The 19,683-nt window shown below is 34.1% G+C and overlaps 1 protein-coding gene and 1 pseudogene across 1 annotated transcript in view; both read right to left on the bottom strand.

Moving 5' to 3' along the window:
- LOC121242723 (lupeol synthase-like) overlaps positions 1–19,683 on the bottom strand; it is a 59,185-nt gene that overhangs the window by 697 nt on the left and 38,805 nt on the right. The gene's annotated exons all lie outside the window — the stretch shown is intronic.
- On the bottom strand, positions 194–5,699 carry LOC121242725 (annotated as a pseudogene).

Consider the following 19,683-nt stretch of genomic DNA (forward strand, 5'->3'; position numbering starts at 1 on the left):
TTGATGCTTCCTAATAAAGCAATTGCCAACTTTCATCCCTGTAAAAATTGTTTGAAGTCCTATTTTTTCTATTCATATGCATATATTGTTCCAACTCAACTTGGGTTCTATTCATTTTTTTTAAGCTCCAAAATGACATCTATGTGTATATTTTCTATTTTAACATGCATTATATTTTTTTAATATATTCCACTGCATCCATTGTTTGCTAGATTCTTGAGTTTTTAACCAATTCTACACCCATGGTAACCTGAATAATTTTCATGATGTAATGCACTAATGCTAATATACAAAATAACTTCAGAGACAATGACGGATAGACTACCTGCCCAGCTTCAATGAGGGATAACACAGCCCATGCAGTTTGGACCAAATTTGCACGGTTTCCCTCAATATTTGTCCACTCCTGTTTCAAAGAGCAAGTTACTTTAGTTAACCCTTTTCACTCCACCCTCACTTTTTTTTTTCTTTTCTCCTGTTTGCATAGTAATTCAGATTCAAATTGGAAAACCAATTGCCTATGTACCTTGTTTTGGCTTGAAAGGTAACTCTCTCCCCATCCACCATTGGGTAGCTGCTTTGATAGTAGAAATTTACAAGCTTTGCGCAATGCTGGACAATTTTTGTAGTTTTTGCCACAGGCTACCAGTCCCCCTATAGCAAACCATGTACCATAGGTGTAGCAAATCCCCCAATGTCCATACCTGTATTAGTGCTAAACATGCTTATGTTATCTCCTTTAATAACAAGAGCATTAGCCAAAAGTAAAGTAAAAAAAAAAAAAAAAAGTACAATCTGCACAAATATGTAGAGCAATTTTGTTTTTTTTGCCCTTTTTCAAGAATATAATATGGAAAAAACATAATACCATGATCCATCAGGTTCTTGTACATTTTCAATGTATTGAATTGCCCTATAAATGGTGTTCTCTATCTCTATTCTACGGTGTTTGGGATAGAATTTCTGAAAGAGCGCCAAACCTTGAACTGCTGATGCTGTGCATTCTACATACCTATTATAAGGTGACACAATTTTGGTGTTAGGAAGCAAGTAGCGACTAATTATGTGACAATTGTTTTCATTACGAAGATATCTTACTCTCGCTCAATAAGAGTATCTTCAAAAAACTCAGTGGGGTTGAACTTCTGCAAATAGATACAAATTTTGTAGTAGTGAGTATTGGGTTGAAACGATGTTTTCTCATAATAATCAGGAACAGACCAAATCAATCGGCTTGTTGGATAAGTTACCTCCAACCAACCAAATGCTCTTTGAGGCTCCCAAGCTGGGAAACCACCATTTCTACTCTGCATTGGCAAAAAGAAAGTCAATTATTCAGGTCAAGCAACATAATAAATAGAAGAAGTGAATTGGACAATCTGACTAGAAACAAGTTATGTTCCTTGTTAACTAATTCAAAAATAGAATATATATTGTTGAATCCTTACTTGTAGAGAGAGAATGACATTAACAGCATCATAAAATCGCCCTGTCTCTATCTTTTCCCCAACTAGGTTCGGCGACATTTGCGAGAACAACAAAGCAACCTACAAAAGTAAATGTTTTGCAAAATTTTTTCCTTTAAACAAACCTTGAGAATTTATGATTTTGGAATGCACATATTTCAGTAGAGGTGAGGCATTACCTTCAAGCCTTCTGCTGTGCAGTCAGAGACTTGCCAACCATGATCATGCATTGAGAATGTCCATGCTCCTTTACTTATGTGTCGATACATAGCCTTGAAGTCGCCAGAAGGGTTTTCTCGAACCTAGAAAATGACACAATTTTGTTAAAGCTAAATATCATGATTATGTTCAAGCATTATCTACCATCAAACCTCGTAAGGGGCATTTGACATGAATTTTGACCTGTGAAGCTTTCACAAAGTCATGTGATTTACGTAGTGTTAGTCCGTACTCTTCATTCAAATTACATGAGAGAATCGCTTGGATTGCGAAACTCGCATCCCACATCTGACAGCCAAAACTCTACATGACATAATGTTGGAATCATTAGTACATTTCTAGACAAAAGATAAGATTTCAAATGGATTGAAATTTTGCAATTCTTTAGGCTCGAGTACATGCTTTATGTATATGTGATTTGCATTGACATGCTTACATCACCTGAATTTTTAAACCATCTTCAGCAACCCAATAGTTGTCGGGAATCCTAGCTAGATGAAGCTTGTATGCTTCCCCATTCGGATCTTCGGCCCAACAGGCAATCAAACATAGCACCTGTAATACAAATTACCTTGACAAATTAGTTCATAAAGCACACATCAACTAGTATGATCTATATGATTGCATTTTGATTATAGTTGTAACACTAATTAGTGACAACCTTTTCCACGCTTCCAATGCAAAGGTATCTGGTGTTCTTGTCCTCATAATGAACATGATCAATTGCAACTTTAAGTGCCTTCTCTCTCAACAATGAAAAGGGCCACTGGGTTAGAAGAGGTTCTATTGCATGGTGAAGAAATCCCCATAGCATATCTTGTATAAAAGGATGTGGATAGTAGAGATCCTCCTAAATTAGCACATTGTGTAAGTTTCATATATACAATATTTTGTTAGAAATTTTTATATTTGCTTAAGTGGGATCTACGATGGAGGTTTATGGCATGGAAAGCAAATGCATGATATAGAGACTAAGGATTTAACCAACCTTTGCAACTGTATTCCGAGCTTTGTTCCAGTTAATTTGATGGTAAGGCTCGTTGTACAACTCTTGCCTTAGTGATTGAATCAACTCAGTGATTGGACCAACAAACCTTTTCCCATATAAATAAGACATTGGCATGTAAACCAAGCGACAATAGCACAACATTTTGCCTGCATCTCATATAAATAACAACCTCAAGTATGAGACAATATCATTGCATTTTCCTTGCATCTTATATAAATTACAAATTGTGCTTTTCAACAAAAAAGTGTGAAATGAAAGAACCTGGATGAATTGGAGAGATTTGTGGAAGAAGCCAGAACTCTGGGGGCAATGGATTGCAGCCAGACCACTCATATAATCCCAGTACCTATCCATGTTAGGAAGCCTCTGAGTTTTCACAATATAGTAAATATTATATAGGGTTGAATGATAAATTAAAATGCTTTCATCATTTTGTAAGGCAAATGAACTTTTGGGCTACAATCTAACCTCTCAAACTCAGGTATATACACTTCAATATGGTGATACTTCTAGTTGGACACTAGAATATGCTACTTTATATTTCTTTTTTCTTGGCATATACATGTAATATTACCATGAATTCTTGGCAACTAAAATGAAATATATTTCATATTTCAACTGGTTATACATACCGTGATCCAAAACTTTCCCCAAGATGGAATTGCCACTAAACCACCATGGTCAAGGATCCATTTCTGTCCTTTAGCCATAGCCTTGTCTTCGCCATCTTCAGGACCCTCTCCAAGTATCCTCAAGGCAATATAGCTCAAAGCTGAACCAAACATTGTGCTATGACCCTCTATGTGGAAGCCCCAACCTCCATCTTCATTCTATCCAACAAATAAATAGTCAATATACATATTTACATATAGATATGTGTAGTAGTTTGTACATAAGGTTAAATTTACCTAAATTTTTAGTTTTTGGGGGTATTTTTAGCTGTTTGAATACTAGGTAATTATTTAAAAACAAACTTGTGTTAATTTGTATTAAAAAACCAAAAACATTATACCTGATGATTATATAAGTATCAAATAATTTCTTTCTGGTGTTCTGGTGAAAAAATGGCATTCAGAGCTCCAGTGATGTATAATGCCATTACCTGCATATTGTAAAAATATGAAATTATGTTAGAATTAGTTCATTGGTAGAGCATTAGTCTTAAATGCTAATACATATCATAGTTAAAACATTTAAAAAATTCATTGTCAACATTTTATATTTTAGGGGGAGAGAAGTTAAGAAAAGTATATTTATATATATATATATATATATATATATAAAAGAATGGTGAAAAAACTACATACAAAGGGTTGGAGGAAAAACAAGGGGCCGGCAGATTCAGCAGGCCAATGGCCATCGTGGGCCTGAATGGATGAATAGAAGGTTAGGGCTCTTCTCAATGTTGTGATGACTGCTTCCTCTGTAATCACCTCAGTTTCTTTCACTTGGACTGGTAGTGCAATTGGCCCACATGGGTTCTCTTTTCTAAGCTGTTAGATTTCCATATCAATTAGTGAGATGAATGCCCTAGCTAGTGAAAACTAATTCCAAAGCCTTCAATTAAAATTTTCTAGATTCCAACACAAAGCACATGAACAATTTAATATGATCCTAAGATATTTTTCAAGCATTTTTGGGTGGTTATTAACATTTACCAGCCAGGCTCATGATCAATAATATAATTTTAATCACAGTTGAAAAGAGAAATGGTTCATCCACAAAAACATCCCATAAATTCACAAATAAATTTAGGTTGATATGGTATATCAGATAATTGTAAGGTTACTTTTCATTTAAAGTAGATTTGATGTATTATATGAAGTCACGTCAATTTATAGGTTTTTTTAAAATTTTATTTGTGGATATAACATTTCTGATCACAAATGATAAACATACAAGTTTTTTTTTTTTTTTAAATATATTTTATAACACTGTTTTCAATAGGGGATGATTGAGTAAAATTTGAAATTCAGTTTTAAAATATTAGTATTTTCATTTAGTGACATTATTACATTAATTGATTGTGAAATGAGTTGATTATAAATGCATGATTAATATCATTATTCATTGCAATTACTGCTTGATTTTTTTCCAAAGTATATTATAATAAAAAGAAGCAAATTAAATTAAAAAGGCCAAGAGCCAACAGAAATATGGGATTAGAAAGTTATATGTATACTTTCAAGTTACTGATGCATTTTTACTTAGCCCAAAAGCAGATCAAAGAAATATTAGAACAAAATTTTTCCATGGAAATCTATTGGAATCGTGCAACGGAGAATTTATAGTTGGAAGTGTTTTCTTGACGAACTGATCGTTGAGTCTTCAACCAATCAAAACTGAACCTTAGGAACCCAGTTGAGAGAGTTGATATCTTGTAATCCACATTGGACCGAGAAAAGGAACTAAAAAAAATATCTATCTTCTGCAAAATATATATTTGCTGGATGATAATTCATGAAGCTAGGTCCGTGATGGAATGTTCAATATCATGAATCTACATATATATATATGTATGTATGTATAATGTATGACAGTATGTATATATGAGAGAGAGAAAGAGAGAGAGATCTGGAACCTGCATCCTCATCAAAAGATCTGCACTTTGCTTCGTCCGAAACCGATTCCTCTTAAACTCCTCGCGGACCCTTTCAACTTCAGCACGTTCTTCAGGTGTGCCGGCATCAGGGTCGAACTCCCAATGCTGTCGTCCAACGAAATTGTTGAGGCTCACCAATCCTGGACCTCCTTCAGCTATCTTCAACTTCCACATCCTCTGTGAAACAAATAAATCACTACATGCATACAAGATGATCACTAACATCGAGGCCATTAAAGTATGTACATACAAGGTGAGAGATGAAGCGTACATGCAAAGAGAAAGAACTTTTCACCTTAAAAAGTGTTTAGAAGACGATCGGTCTCTGTTTGTGCCCTCAGACTGAGACCAAGAGGTGTCTATCGAGTTTAAAGATCACTTAATGGAATGAAATATAATGCTAGCTTTGCCTCCCATTTATAAGTAGGCACACACACAGGTGGTAGGAAAAAAAAGAGGGTGGTGATCAATTGGTCTGTACATGTGTCAGCGATCAATGGAGCCCCGGCCCCATGTGTCAGCCTTGTTTCACATACGTATGTTATGCTCTAGTTAAATATTGCATGTTAACCCGACTCAGCTTACTTCCCATGGTTAATAGTACTATTATATGGTAGGAATTGGATGGCAAGTAGCCTCAAAATATCCTCTATTAAGGTATTATAAACTCAAAGTACTAGTACAGATGTTGACATTAATTATCATGTGGTGGTTATATGTGCCAGATAAACACGAGTACTTCTGCTCAAGGTCAAGTATGTACGGACGTTGTGATTTGGTTAATGGGATGATGTGATGTGTCAACAGCAACACTACTTCGAGGATCCACGCACCAAGTAAGGTTTAATGCACAAGATAAACCCATGCATCTTGAGACTGAAGTAGGGGATAATTTCCTGATCATGCTAAATAATTGCATTTGGATTCAGTGGTTGTTGATGATGTATTTGATCTAAGTTAATCTTGTTGTTGATGATGTACGTTCACAGTGCATGCCACCCTTTTCCTGAATCCCTTCATATGTAAATATATATATATATATATATATATATATGTATATCCGATCTGTTTTAATAGTACTTTCAAAATAAAACAATAAATGAAATGTGGAGGAACTTATCTAATGTTTTCTAGAGAAGAGCTCGTGAGTCAAGGAATCATCCTTCTCTCATTTTCAGTTTAGATAATAAATCGAACACATAAACGGCGCCAATTATTAATGTTTAAATTCGCATAACAAACCGAAACGGAGGTAAGAATTATCCTCAGCCCACGATGGTGATAAGCACATCTTCACGAAAATAATATATAATTAGGACTAAATTGAAGAATGGTTTCGACTTTCTGTATCAACAGCTAGCACGCTCACGCATCATGCACGTACACATCATGCTTGCAAAAGAAGTCTGATCTCTAAAATAATGCAGTACTATTGAATGCAGTTCCCTAAATAGCGACAGATAGGAGTTTGAATGGCTGATCACGTACTTCATCGATCATCTATCTTCCTTTCTGCATAATTTTAATTTTCGTGATCTTTTCGTGTTTCTTCTTTAGCTTACACATGTATCAACAGCTCACGCATGCACGTACGTACACATCATGCTTGCAAAATAAGAATACATATAAGAAAAAGATTTTTATTATATAAATAATCACGTATGCATGCATTCGGAATATCAAGACATGCTCTATTATATTCTCTGGGATATCACCATGTATGTATAGAAGGAGGCTGTATATATATATATATATATATATATATACACAAGAGTTGTAACACGTGATCATCATATTAATCTATTTCCCCGTGCACTCAAATTAGAGTAGCTTCTTAATTTGCAATTGTTTCCAGCCCCATGCATGCAGTTTTCCTGAACTATATACTATATATTCATGCGTGTTCATAATATATATATATATATATAGAGAGAGAGAGAGAGAGAGAGAGAGAGAGAGAGGATATCTTTATATTAGGACATCTTTAGAAAACCATATATATCCGCCCCTGGTTCCAGCAACATGCAAGCTGATTCATCATGATTAAGATGAAAAATATGGTACCCCTACTAATTTTCACCCATAACTTCAAGATCACTAGCTAGCTAGCTTGAAACATTAATCAAAGATATTAATGCAAATCATTTACCTTGTTCAAGTAAAAGATTATATATGTATGTAGAAGCTAACTAGCAAGTATATAGAAAACTTGGGGGTGATCAAGTTACTATAATGCCCTTTCCATTTGGACAATGAATATGACCAAAAATATCTCCTTATATTCCAACCTTGAAACAAAATATTACAACCTTTTGCAATCTTTTGATTTGGATTTCATTTGAATTTGGACTTTATCCATCGAAACTCAAAATTCTTGAAGTTGAAAAATGAGTTCCAATACATTATTTGAGTAAAGTAAATACCAATTTAGGGTAAATAAATTTCGTGCACGTATTATAAAAAAATGTAAGATACACAAGTAAAAATAGATTTTCGTGCAACTCTAACAATCATCTTTTTGAGAATTCAGTTGAGCCCACCAAAGTCGGAAAACTTGACAAGATGAGTAAGCTGGGGAGCAAAGTGGAAAGAAAACGATGTGAGGGTGACAAGGACAATATAAACAAAAATGAGGCAAGCAAAACATATAGTTAGAAAAGAGTATGTTCATCAATCACAAAATATAAATAAATGAGTTTGTATTTGATATAAATGGATTAGGATCTAAATGAGCTGACTTAATAAGATATGATTAATAAACGGATCAATTATAGGTTAAATCGCGAAACCGACAATCAACTCGTATAATTTTATTTTATGAAAATATTACTTTTCTTATATATTATTGGTTTGGATGTTGATAATAAAATATTTTATCATGAATACAGTCGTGATTGTAAATTATTTACATAGTTATTATTGTATTATATATAAAATTATATTAATTAGATAAGAAAATAAATATACAAGTCGGCTTAACCCATTTATATGAAGCGGGTTAAATGAGTCGTATCCAAGTTAATTCAATAATAATTTATTACTAAACCGGTTAAATAGATTGTGTCATATAAATGTTAATTAAACGGATTGGATTCAAATTGATTTATATAGTCTAATATTCATGACTTGACATGACTTGCGAACACGAATGACCACCCCTAAATTGTACCTGCACGCAATATCTAACCAAAATGAGGTGATGACCATTTTTTTTTTTTAAAGAGGTAGGGTCACCTGTCCAATAGTGGCCCATCTCTAATTTTATTAATAACCCTCACTTGTGGAGAAGAAAAATTGTGGTTACAAATCAAACATATGGGATACAAACTCAACCCAGCATGCCTAAAGAAAATCAAACCAGAAGAAATAAAAACAAGAAACAAACAAAACCACAAGAATAAGTCAAAACAAAACTACATAATATGAAGCGAAGGCATCTCATAATAGTCCATGCGAATGAGGCCACGCAAAACTTGGGGAGTCTCCATCCAGTGGGAAAAAACTGAATCACTAACAAAATGAGGTGATGACTTGACTCGCATTAAATGTACCTGCACACAAACTCACTTAATTGTCAAGATTTCTGATTTCTTCCTTCGACTTCGAGTGACCGATTAAGATCATGTTTTTATGAAGTGGCATGTGAGAAGAAGTTGTTTGGACCCCCAATGGGCCCTTTGAAAGATCCATGATGTACGCATACTCCAGCCCAAGTGGAAAATGGATCTCAGATTCTCATTTGTTTAATTGCGCAATAATTTCTGTTATGTGGGTTTAGTTCAAAGTGCTGCGTGCATCCGCAACTACGATTTCGGATTGAGAAAAAATATCTGCAGTGATGGAATGCATAAATAAGATGTAATTTATTTTAAAAAGTAAGTAAATATGAGATTTACATAAAAAAAAAATAATTTTTTAACAATAAATATTTCTTCTCTTTTTCAAATAGATCACGCGATGCTAGCTTGTATATTTTATGACTGTATATAAGATTATTTTTTCAATTTTGATTCACGAGACATGAATGGTGTACTAACATCCTAAGGACCCAAGCCCGTGTTTAGGATTAGTGGCATATATATTAAATAAATAATCAATTAATTAGAAAGACAATTGGTGGCTGGTGTCATAAAAAAATAGTGGTACTGGCATGGTAGTAGCATGATTTGCAATAACATAAAATTATATTATTTATCGTCATTTTTTTATCATCTCTCTTAGTATCACTTGATGTCACATTAAATAATTAATAAATAATTTTTAATCATTTAATATAACAGTATGGGATAGTAAGAGAATTAATAAATAATTCGTTGCATCTTCAACTAATCAAAACTGACGACTTGAATAATATATTGAAGATCATATATATATATATATATTCTTAATTCATGATAGATATCCAAAAATATTGAATCATAATCAGTTTGGTTAGCTGATAATTGACCAGCTAATAAAATACTCAATGCACTAAGACTTTTAATTGTCCAATTCCATGCTTAATTATTATTATTTTTTTTTATGCGAACCATCATTCCCATAAATAAACAATGTCAAATTTAGTAACCTTAAAACACAATTTCTTTGCTACTCTACTCAATTTCCTTGTGAAAACATTCTATAAATCAAAATACATACATACATATATATATATATATATACATATATAAATATATATATACACACACACTAGTAGTGATGAAACGTCCAAGGGACGTTTGCCCACTGGGGATAAAATATATATGGTTATTATATATATATATATATATATATATATATATATATGAAATATATATAGATAGAAATAAAAATAACATAATTGCATTATAAAAAAAATTATATATTCTTACAAATTTATAAATCATATAACAATAAAAAGTTATAACCTAATTGAAAAAAAAAAATTCACATGTGAAAGAAAACAAATAATATATGTAAAAGAAGCTTGATATATAAGCTTACAAAATGTAGTTTGATTTAAGTCTTAAACAATAACCAAAGTCCTAAACAATAACCAAAGTGGGAATTATCCTGTCATATCGATGGGGTCTCATTAAAGCAAAACCTACAACTCCTCTAAAAAGACCAAACTATTCCTACATAAATGGAAAAATACAACACTGCATTGTACTTGAAAAAATTAACTTCACACAACTCAAACTTCACAAAATAAATTTAGAAAAATTTGACCTATACCTATAAAATATACAAAAAATACATCTGAAAAAATCACAGAATAAAAAAAAAAAAAAAAAAAAAAAAAAAAAAAAAAAGCAACACTGCAACAAAAAATATACAAAAAAAAAAAAAACACATCATGTAACCAATATAATAATAATGAGCAATGAAATATAAAAATTTTTTATGTCTCAGACATGACAATGTCATAAGAGCTGACTGTAACAAGTGAGGCGTATCAAAACATTTACTATAACTGGCCCTTGATTTTAATCCAAAGTATAACTTGATTGGTTTAACCAACTATATATTCCATATTATTTTAATTATTTATATTCTTCAATTGGAATTACAGTAATATGATGTATTATTTTTCATTTTCACTTGGTTTGGCCTTTGATTTTAATCCAAAGTATAACTTTTTTAAAGGCAATTTATTTTGAATATATGTATTTAAATTTCTGGTACTTAGTTGGCTAGCTTTTATTTAACCGCTGCGACTTTTGTTGTGCACTTTTTACATTTTGTATACACTTGAGCACTTTTCGTTGGGATGCGTGACCTGTGTTGTCATCATCCCGATGTCACGATTCCCAAGTTTCCATACGTAAGAGTCGGGGCGTAACATCACATTGAATATTATTTTTTTGCACTCTTTTTTCATGCAAGATTGGTTGCTCTCCATCTTTGCTCGCCACAACTAGTTCCCTATCATGGAATGGTTGTCCACCCGTTTGTTGCTCACCATGCTCCATCAAATAATAAATCTTGCATCTGAACTCTTTCTCACCAAGGTTGTTTGCTCGCCACCTTTGCTAGCCACATTCAGTTGCATTGTCTGTTCGTGTGTTTTTGCTCACCTCCCCTTGATTGACCGCTATCATGGGTTGCTTGAGGTTGTTTATGTGGACGATGAAGCATCTAGGATGTGTAAAGTATCCTAGTGTTGGCAAAGAGCTTCTTTAGCGGTTAACACATCTGTACGCTGGCGAGTAACCTCACCGTGGTCAAGAACCATCACGCCGGCGATAGAAAAAGCCGACGAGCTAGGTGATGATTGTCGTTGACCTCATCAGCTCTAGATCGTCACAAGAGCTCGTATAGAACCGTGCTTGGCAACGAGGGAATGGCAAGGAACATTTTGTGGGCGAGTACTGGGGGCAAGAAACTTCAATGGCTAGTACCGTGGTTGGGGACCACCAGGATCGTCGGCATGTCGACGATAGAATAAGTCGGCGAGTTGGGTTTGGTCAAGCTGGTTCTCTCAAGGTGCTCGGCAACGTGTACAACGTACACGGTGCACTACTGCAGCGAGGAGGAATGCTGAGGAATGTCGTTGTGGTTGGAACCACCATGCCGACAATAGAAGAAGTCGGCGTCTTAGGTGGTGGCTGGCAACGGTTCGGCTGGCACACAGAAACTTGGCTTCTAACTTTCAGTAGCGTACATGGTGCAGTTGACAACAGCTTGTGGGGTGACGTTGTGGGCGGAGTTATGGGGAAGAGGGCCACTGTGCTAGTGACAGAAGCCACCTGTGAGCCGTGTGGCGGTTGCTGACTGGCTCGCTCGCTAGCGAGTTGCTGACGAGTGGTGTTGTCCACAGTGTGTAGTAATGCATGCCTTTGTTTGTCGAATCCGGTCGAGCCACCGGGCGGGAAGCACCTCTCATGTGATAGAAAACACTAGCAGGCTCAGATGTGGCCACGAGTGGTCTTGAGAGTTTCTTGGCGGGTGATGGGTGGTTTCCCGCATGCTCCTGGGTTCTTGGCGGCAAGATACCAGCAGGGAAACCCCCGTTGGCTCTGTTTTGGTGCTCGGCCTAGTGGCTGGGCTTTGTCAAGCCACACACAGAGGTGGTGGGCAAAAAGCCTGCCATGCACAGTGAGGGGCCGTGTCGTGTCTTTCGCAAGCTGGTGCATGAGACCATGCACGTTACGTGCCTGTGCATGGCATACATCGCAGACGTACTGAGTGCTTGGTGCACGTTCACAGTGCATGCCACCCTTTTCTTGAATCCCTTCATATGTAAATATATATATATATATATATATATATATATATATATATCTGATCTGTTTTAATAGTACTTTGAAATAAAACAATAAATGAAATGTGGAGGAACTTATCTAATGTTTTCCGGAGAAGAACTCGTGTGTCAAGGAATCATCCTTCTCTAATTTTCAATGTAGATAATAAATCGATCACATAAACGGTGTCAATTGTTAATGCCTAAATTCGCATAACAAACCGAAACAGAGGTAAGAATTATCCTCAGCCCACGATGGTGATAAGCACATCTTCACGAAAATAATATATAATTAGGACTAAATTGAAGAATGGTTTCGACTTTCTGTATCAACAGCTAGCACGCTCACGCATCATGCACGTACACATCATGCTTGCAAAAGAAGTCTGATCTCTAAAATAATGCAGTACTATTGAATGCAGTTCCCTAAATAGCGACAGATAAGAGTTTGAATGGCTGATCACTCCATCGATCATCTATCTTCCTTTCTGCATAATTTTAATTTTCGTGATCTTTCCGTGTTTCTTCTTTAGCTTACACATGTATCAACAGCTCACGCATGCACGTACGTACACATCGTGCTTGCAAAATAAGAATACTTATAAGAAAAAGCCATTTTTATTATATAAATAATCACGTATGCATGCATTCGGAATATCAAGTCATGCTCTGTATTATATTCTCTGGGATATCACCATGTATGTATAGAAGGAGGCTGTATATATATATATATATATATATACACAAGAGTTGTAACACGTGATCATCATATTAATCTATTTCCCCGTGCACTCAAATTAGAGTAGCTTCTTAATTTGCAATTGTTTCCAGCCCCATGCATGCAGTTTTCCTGAACTATATATTAATCATGCGTGTTCATAATATATATATATATATAGAGAGAGAGAGAGAGAGAGAGAGAGATAGAGAGAGAGAGAGAGATAGAGGATATCTTTATATTAGGACATCTTTAAAAAACCATATATATCCGCCCCTGGTTCCAGCAACATGCAAGCTGATTCATCATGATTAAGATGAAAAATATGGTACCCCTACTAATTTTCACCCATAACTTCAAGATCACTAGCTAGCTAGCTTGAAACATTAATCAAAGATATTAATGCAAATCATGTATCTTGTTCAAGTATATAGAAAATTTGGGGGTGATCAAGTTACCATAATGCCCTTTCCATTTGGACAATGAATATGACAAAAAATATCTCCTTATATTCCAACCTTGAAACAAAATATTACAACCTTTTGCAATCTTTTGATTTGGATTTCATTTGAATTTGGACTTTATCCATCGAAACTCAAAATTCTTGAAGTTGAAAAATGAGTTCCAATACATTATTTGAGTAAAGTAAATACCAATTTAGGGTAAATAAATTTCGTGCACGTATTATAAAAAAATGTAAGATACACAAGTAAAAATAGATTTTCGTGCAACTCTAACAATCATCTTTTTGAGAATTCAGTTGAGCCCACCAAAGTCGGAAAACTTGACAAGATGAGTAAGCTGGGGAGCAAAGTGGAAAGAAAACGATGTGAGGGTGACAAGGACAATATAAACAAAAATGAGGCAAGCAAAACATATAGTTAGAAAAGAGTATGTTCATCAATCACAAAATATAAATAAATGAGTTTGTATTTGATATAAATGGATTTGGATCTAAATGAGTTGACTCAATAAGATATGATTAATAAACGGATCAATTATAGGTTAAATTGCGAAACCGACAATCAACTCGTATATTAATACAAATAAATTCTATTTTTAATATTATAAATATTTAGTCTTATGTGTCTTTTTTTTATTATTGGGAATATTAGTATTTGACTACATTATATCTCAAACTATTAATTTTTTTTTGTTAATATATAATTTTATTATATGAAAATATTACTTTTCTTATATATTATTGGTTTGGATGTTGATAATAAAATATTTTATCATGAATACAGTCGGGATTGTAAATTATTTACATAGTTATTATTGTATTAGATATGAAATTATATTAATTAGATAAGAAAATAAATATACAAGTCGGCTTAACCCATTTATATGAAACGGGTTAAATGAGTCGTATCCAAGTTAATTCAATAATAATTTATTACTAAACCGGTTAAATAGATTGTATTATATAACTGTTAATTAAACGGATTGGATTCAAATTGATTTATATAGTCTAATATTCATGACTTAACATGACTCGCGAACACGAATGGTCACCCTCCTAAATTGTACCTGCACGCAATATCTAACCAAAATGAGGTGATGACTTGACTCGCATTAAATGTCCCCTTCACAAACTCTCACTTAATTGAAGAATATTTCAGACTTCTTCCTTCGACTTCGAGTGATAATATTTCAGATCATGTTTTTATGAAGTGGCATGTGAGAAGAAGTTGTTTGGACCCCCAATGGGCCCTTTGAAAGATTCATGATGTACCCATACTCCAGCCCAAGTGAAAAATGGATCTCAGATTCTCATTTGTTTAATTGCCCAATAATTTCTGCTACGTGGGTTTAGTTCAAAGTGCTGCGTGCATCCGCAACTCCGATTTCAGTTTGAGAAAAAATATTTACATTGATAAAATGCGTAAATGTCGTGTAATTTTTTTTTAAAAAATAAATAAATACGAGATTTATATATAAAAAAAAATTTAATTTGAAAGCAATGAATATTCTGTCTCTTTTTCAAAAAGGTCACGCGATGCTTACGTATTATACAACTGTATATACACTACAAGAAAATTATTTATTTGTTATTAGTTAATTCTAACGAAATGACTATTTATAATTAAAATAAATATATTTTGATCACAAATAGTTTCTTTGTCTTGAACAAATGGTCACAAAAATCTATTTTTCTTATAGAAATATAACATTACTTTTCCAATTTTGATTCACGAGACATGAATGGTGTACTAACATCCTAAGGACCCAAGCCCGTGATTTAGGATTAGTGGCATATTAAATAAACAATTAATTAATTAGAAAAAACAATTGGTGGCTGGTGTCATAAAAAAATAGTGGTACTGGCATGATAGTAGCATGATTTGCTATAACATAAAATTATATTATTTGTCGTCATTTTTTTATCATCTCTCTTAGTATCACTTGATGTCACATCAAATGATTAATAAATAATTTTTAATCATTAATATAACATTATAGGATGGTAAGAGAATGATAGTAAAATAGGTGATTAGTAATGTTACTTTGTTACGAGATTTGGGTTGTAAAAAAATACAATTTGTCGTGATTAGTAACAGTATGGGATGCCAGATTTGTGGTGATCTGAATAGTTTTTTCTTTTCTTTTTTGTTTTAAGTTTTAAAAAAGAGTCATTGGTGGTGTGAAAAAAATCGCACAACAGACATAATGAGAGTCATGCCTGACCTACTAGTCGACTTGGGCCTTGATCAATGTTATTCAGAGCCCCCGACAGTTAGGAAATCAATGGCAAATAGTATAAAATTTTTCTCTAAGAAATATATATGATGTTATCCATGAGGCGGATGGATAAAATGAAGAAGTAGATGATCCATCTACTCAAAAAGCATACCAAGAGATAGGACTATTCATCCGGGCCGGATTTTTTCCCGGCCTAGTCCGGAACCCGATTATCCTGGTTCCGGTTACAGGTTCATCCATGTCGGAACCTGTATTATAAAAACCAGATATATCCGGTCCGGATCCAGGTATGAAACCCGGGTTCCGTATTCATAACCTGGTATAACCAGATTTGTTTAAAAGGAAAAAAAAAAAAATACTTTGGCCCGTGACCCCGGAAACCCCCTTCTCTGTCTCTCTTTCAACCCAAGCTATGAAACCCTAGCCGCCGTTGTGATGATCTCGATGGTTACTTGATGGAGAGGAGTAGCTGATTCGAGTACAAATGGCTTGCGGAAGCTCAGTTTTGAGAATCATCTCTTCCTCGGCCAAACTAGCCAACCCAAGGTCACAATACACCTCTTCGCCCACCAACACACTCATACTCATCAAGCTCTCAAATCCATCTCTCATTGACATCCATCCGAGCCTTCTAGACCTAGTAAAATGGTACCGCCCTCGAAGAGTTGGAGCAAAAGAAAGCCGCACGCAAGGAAAGGGTATTCCCCATTTCCTGTCCTCATATTATTGCGTGTTATTTTGCTTGCTCTATGACTGAATCGGTTAGTTTTTATCCTTGCACTTTGCACATGTGTATCTTGTTATTTTTATTTCTCGGTGTGGATTGGGTATTTCTGGAGAAAATTATACCTACACACGAGAGATATTGGTGTCATTCAATGTTTGTTTAGATGGATTTTGTGTGCTTGCTTCTCATTCTCTGTGCCCAGACTGCATATGGGTCCTATATAATAGTTTTGAAAAGGTAAGCATAGAAAGGAAAGAGAGGGAGGTTAGTCTGATGTTTAGTTAAAGTGCAAACGTTTCCTGAGGCTAATGTGTGCACTGTTCTAGACCCTCTCATCTTACTTGATTATAAGTTGCTTTTAAGCTTAAAGTCTGGATTTTTGGAGATGGCGTAGATCATATTAATAAGGTAGTGAAGAGAGTATTTAGTTTTGGAGCTTTTAGAACTGTGCCTCTCGGTTTGGTGATTTGGAGGAAAAAGAATGATAGAATTTTTGAGAACAATGGAAGAAAAACTTATTTCTTCAATACTTTGTTTCTTTGGACAACTGTTATAGACTTTTTTTTTTTTTATAAGTAAAAGTAAAGTTTTATTGATATAAAAGGCATCGCCTAAGTACAACACTGTTATAGACTCCTTTTTTTTATTACATGTTCAAGTAAAATAAAAAGAGGTGTTCAAGTTTTATTACATGTTTTGTGTTGCCACATTTTGTTTACGACACTTATGAGTTATGTGTAGATTTAAGGGTTCAACAATTTTTGTCAAAGAACTCTGTTTTTTTCATTTTTTTTTTCTTTATCATTGATGTTTTGGTTATGTTTAATTTTTTTACTTATCTGTACGCTGCTAATTCGAGTCCATGCCTGCATTTTCTAAAAAATATCGTTTTTATTGTGAAACTTAGGGGTGATACCCGCATGGTGCGGGGCGGGGGTACCCTCCCTCGCACCCTGCCCCGCACCATGCGAGGGTTGGGGGTTTTTCCTCGGCCCCGGCCCCCGCTTAGGCCACCCCATTGTGTTTAAAAAAAAAATTTGGTCTAAAAATATTTTTTAAACCCAAATTATAATATAATTTAAATAATAAATTAAAATTTATAAATATAAAAAAACCTTAAACTCATTAGAGTCAGATTTTGGTTTGATTTGACCTCCTAAGCCAACCTTTCTATAAGAGGTCAATGCAATACAATAGTCATTCTTAACCAATGTGAGATTTACTATTAAATTCTACATTGGTTTAGAATGACTATTATATTGCCTTGGCCTCCTATAGAAAGGTTGGCCTAGGAGGCCAAGACAATCCAATGACTTGAATATAATTTTAAGTCTTTAATAAATTATATATATCTATATACAATATATTTATTTATATATTAATATATATAAATAAAAAAATATATATATGGGAAGCGGGGGCGGGGGGCGGGGCGGTGCCTCGCTGGTGTCATCCCGTTCCCCGCCCTCGCTAGGCCCTCTCCATGCGGGGCGGGGTGGGGCAGCGGGGACGGGGCCCCGCTGCCCACCCCTAGTGAAACTCTCCTTTTTGTTTTGTTCCCAGTGCAGTTACCCTACTATTTTTGCCTTCTGCTTTTTCAAATCTAGTCCAGCTTGTGCACAAAATTCTTGAAACTTGTATGTGCCATTTTTTGTCCTTCTAGAAGGAAAATCATAATTAACCCAATTGAAGCTTTTAAATCAGTGTTAGATCTCATGGCCATAAAACCATCAATTTCTATACTCATTTTTTGTAATCTCTTTTAATATTCTATTTGAATATGAAATGCAAACTAGTTAATGACCTTTTTGATCTCTTGGCTGCAGGAATTGACAATGGATTGTTATTTGGTGTGAGATTAAATCACTGATGGAAAAACTGTGCTGTTGATTTTGTAACTCATTTCTTGTAATTTTGTGTTTGGTTATGTAATTTATAAATACCAATAGTGTAATATGTAGTGGATTGTATTGTGATCTATGTATAGATGAATATTGGATTTGTTTTATTATTTTACATGCATTTAGTATTTTTATAACGTTTCATGAACTTGACTTAGAAATTTTTTTTAATAAAATAAAGGCTTTTAGTTTGAAAAAAAAAAATCTGGGTACAACTAGAAACCTGGATTTCCGGGCCTCAAAAACCCGGATCAACCCGAGTTCCGGCTAGGGTCTGACCTGGACCAACCCAGTCCGGGTTCCGGCCCGACTTTGAAACCCAGATTCCAGTCTGGGTATACCCGGGTGAACACCCCTATCTTCAACTAATCAAAACTGATGACTTGAATAATATATTGAAGATCAATTATATATATATTCTTAATTCATGATAAATACCCAAAAATATTGAATCATAATCAGTTTGGTTAGCTGATAATTGGCCAGCTAATAAAATACTCAATGCACTAAGACTTTTAATTGTCCAATTCCATGCATTTTTTTTTTTTATGGGAACCATCATTCCCATTAATTAACAATGTCAAATTTAGTAACCTTAAAGCACAATTTCTTTGCTACTTTACTCCTTAATTTCTTTCCGAAAACATCCTATAAATCAAAAAATATACATACATATATACACTCACACACACACACACACACACACACACACACACACACATATATATATATATATATATATATATATATATATACTAGTAGTGATGAAATGTCCAAGGGACGTTTGCCCAATGGGGACAAAATATATATGATTATTATATATATATATATATATGAAATATATATAGATAGAAATAAAAATAACAGAATTGCATTATAAAAAAAAAATATATATTTTCTTACAAGTTTATAAATCATATAACAATAAAAAGTTATAATCTAATTGGAAAAAAAAAAATCAAATGTGAAAGAAAACAAATAATATATGCAAAAGAAGCTTGATATATAAGCTTACAAAATGTAGTTTGATTTAAGTCTTAAACAATAACCAAAGTCCTAAACAATAACAAAGTGAGGATTACCCTGTCATATCGATGGGTTCCTGTTAAAGCAAAACCTATAGCCCCTCTAAAA

Source organism: Juglans microcarpa x Juglans regia, chromosome 8D, assembly GCF_004785595.1.
Source record: "Juglans microcarpa x Juglans regia isolate MS1-56 chromosome 8D, Jm3101_v1.0, whole genome shotgun sequence".
Classification (NCBI taxonomy): Eukaryota; Viridiplantae; Streptophyta; class Magnoliopsida; order Fagales; family Juglandaceae; genus Juglans; species Juglans microcarpa x Juglans regia.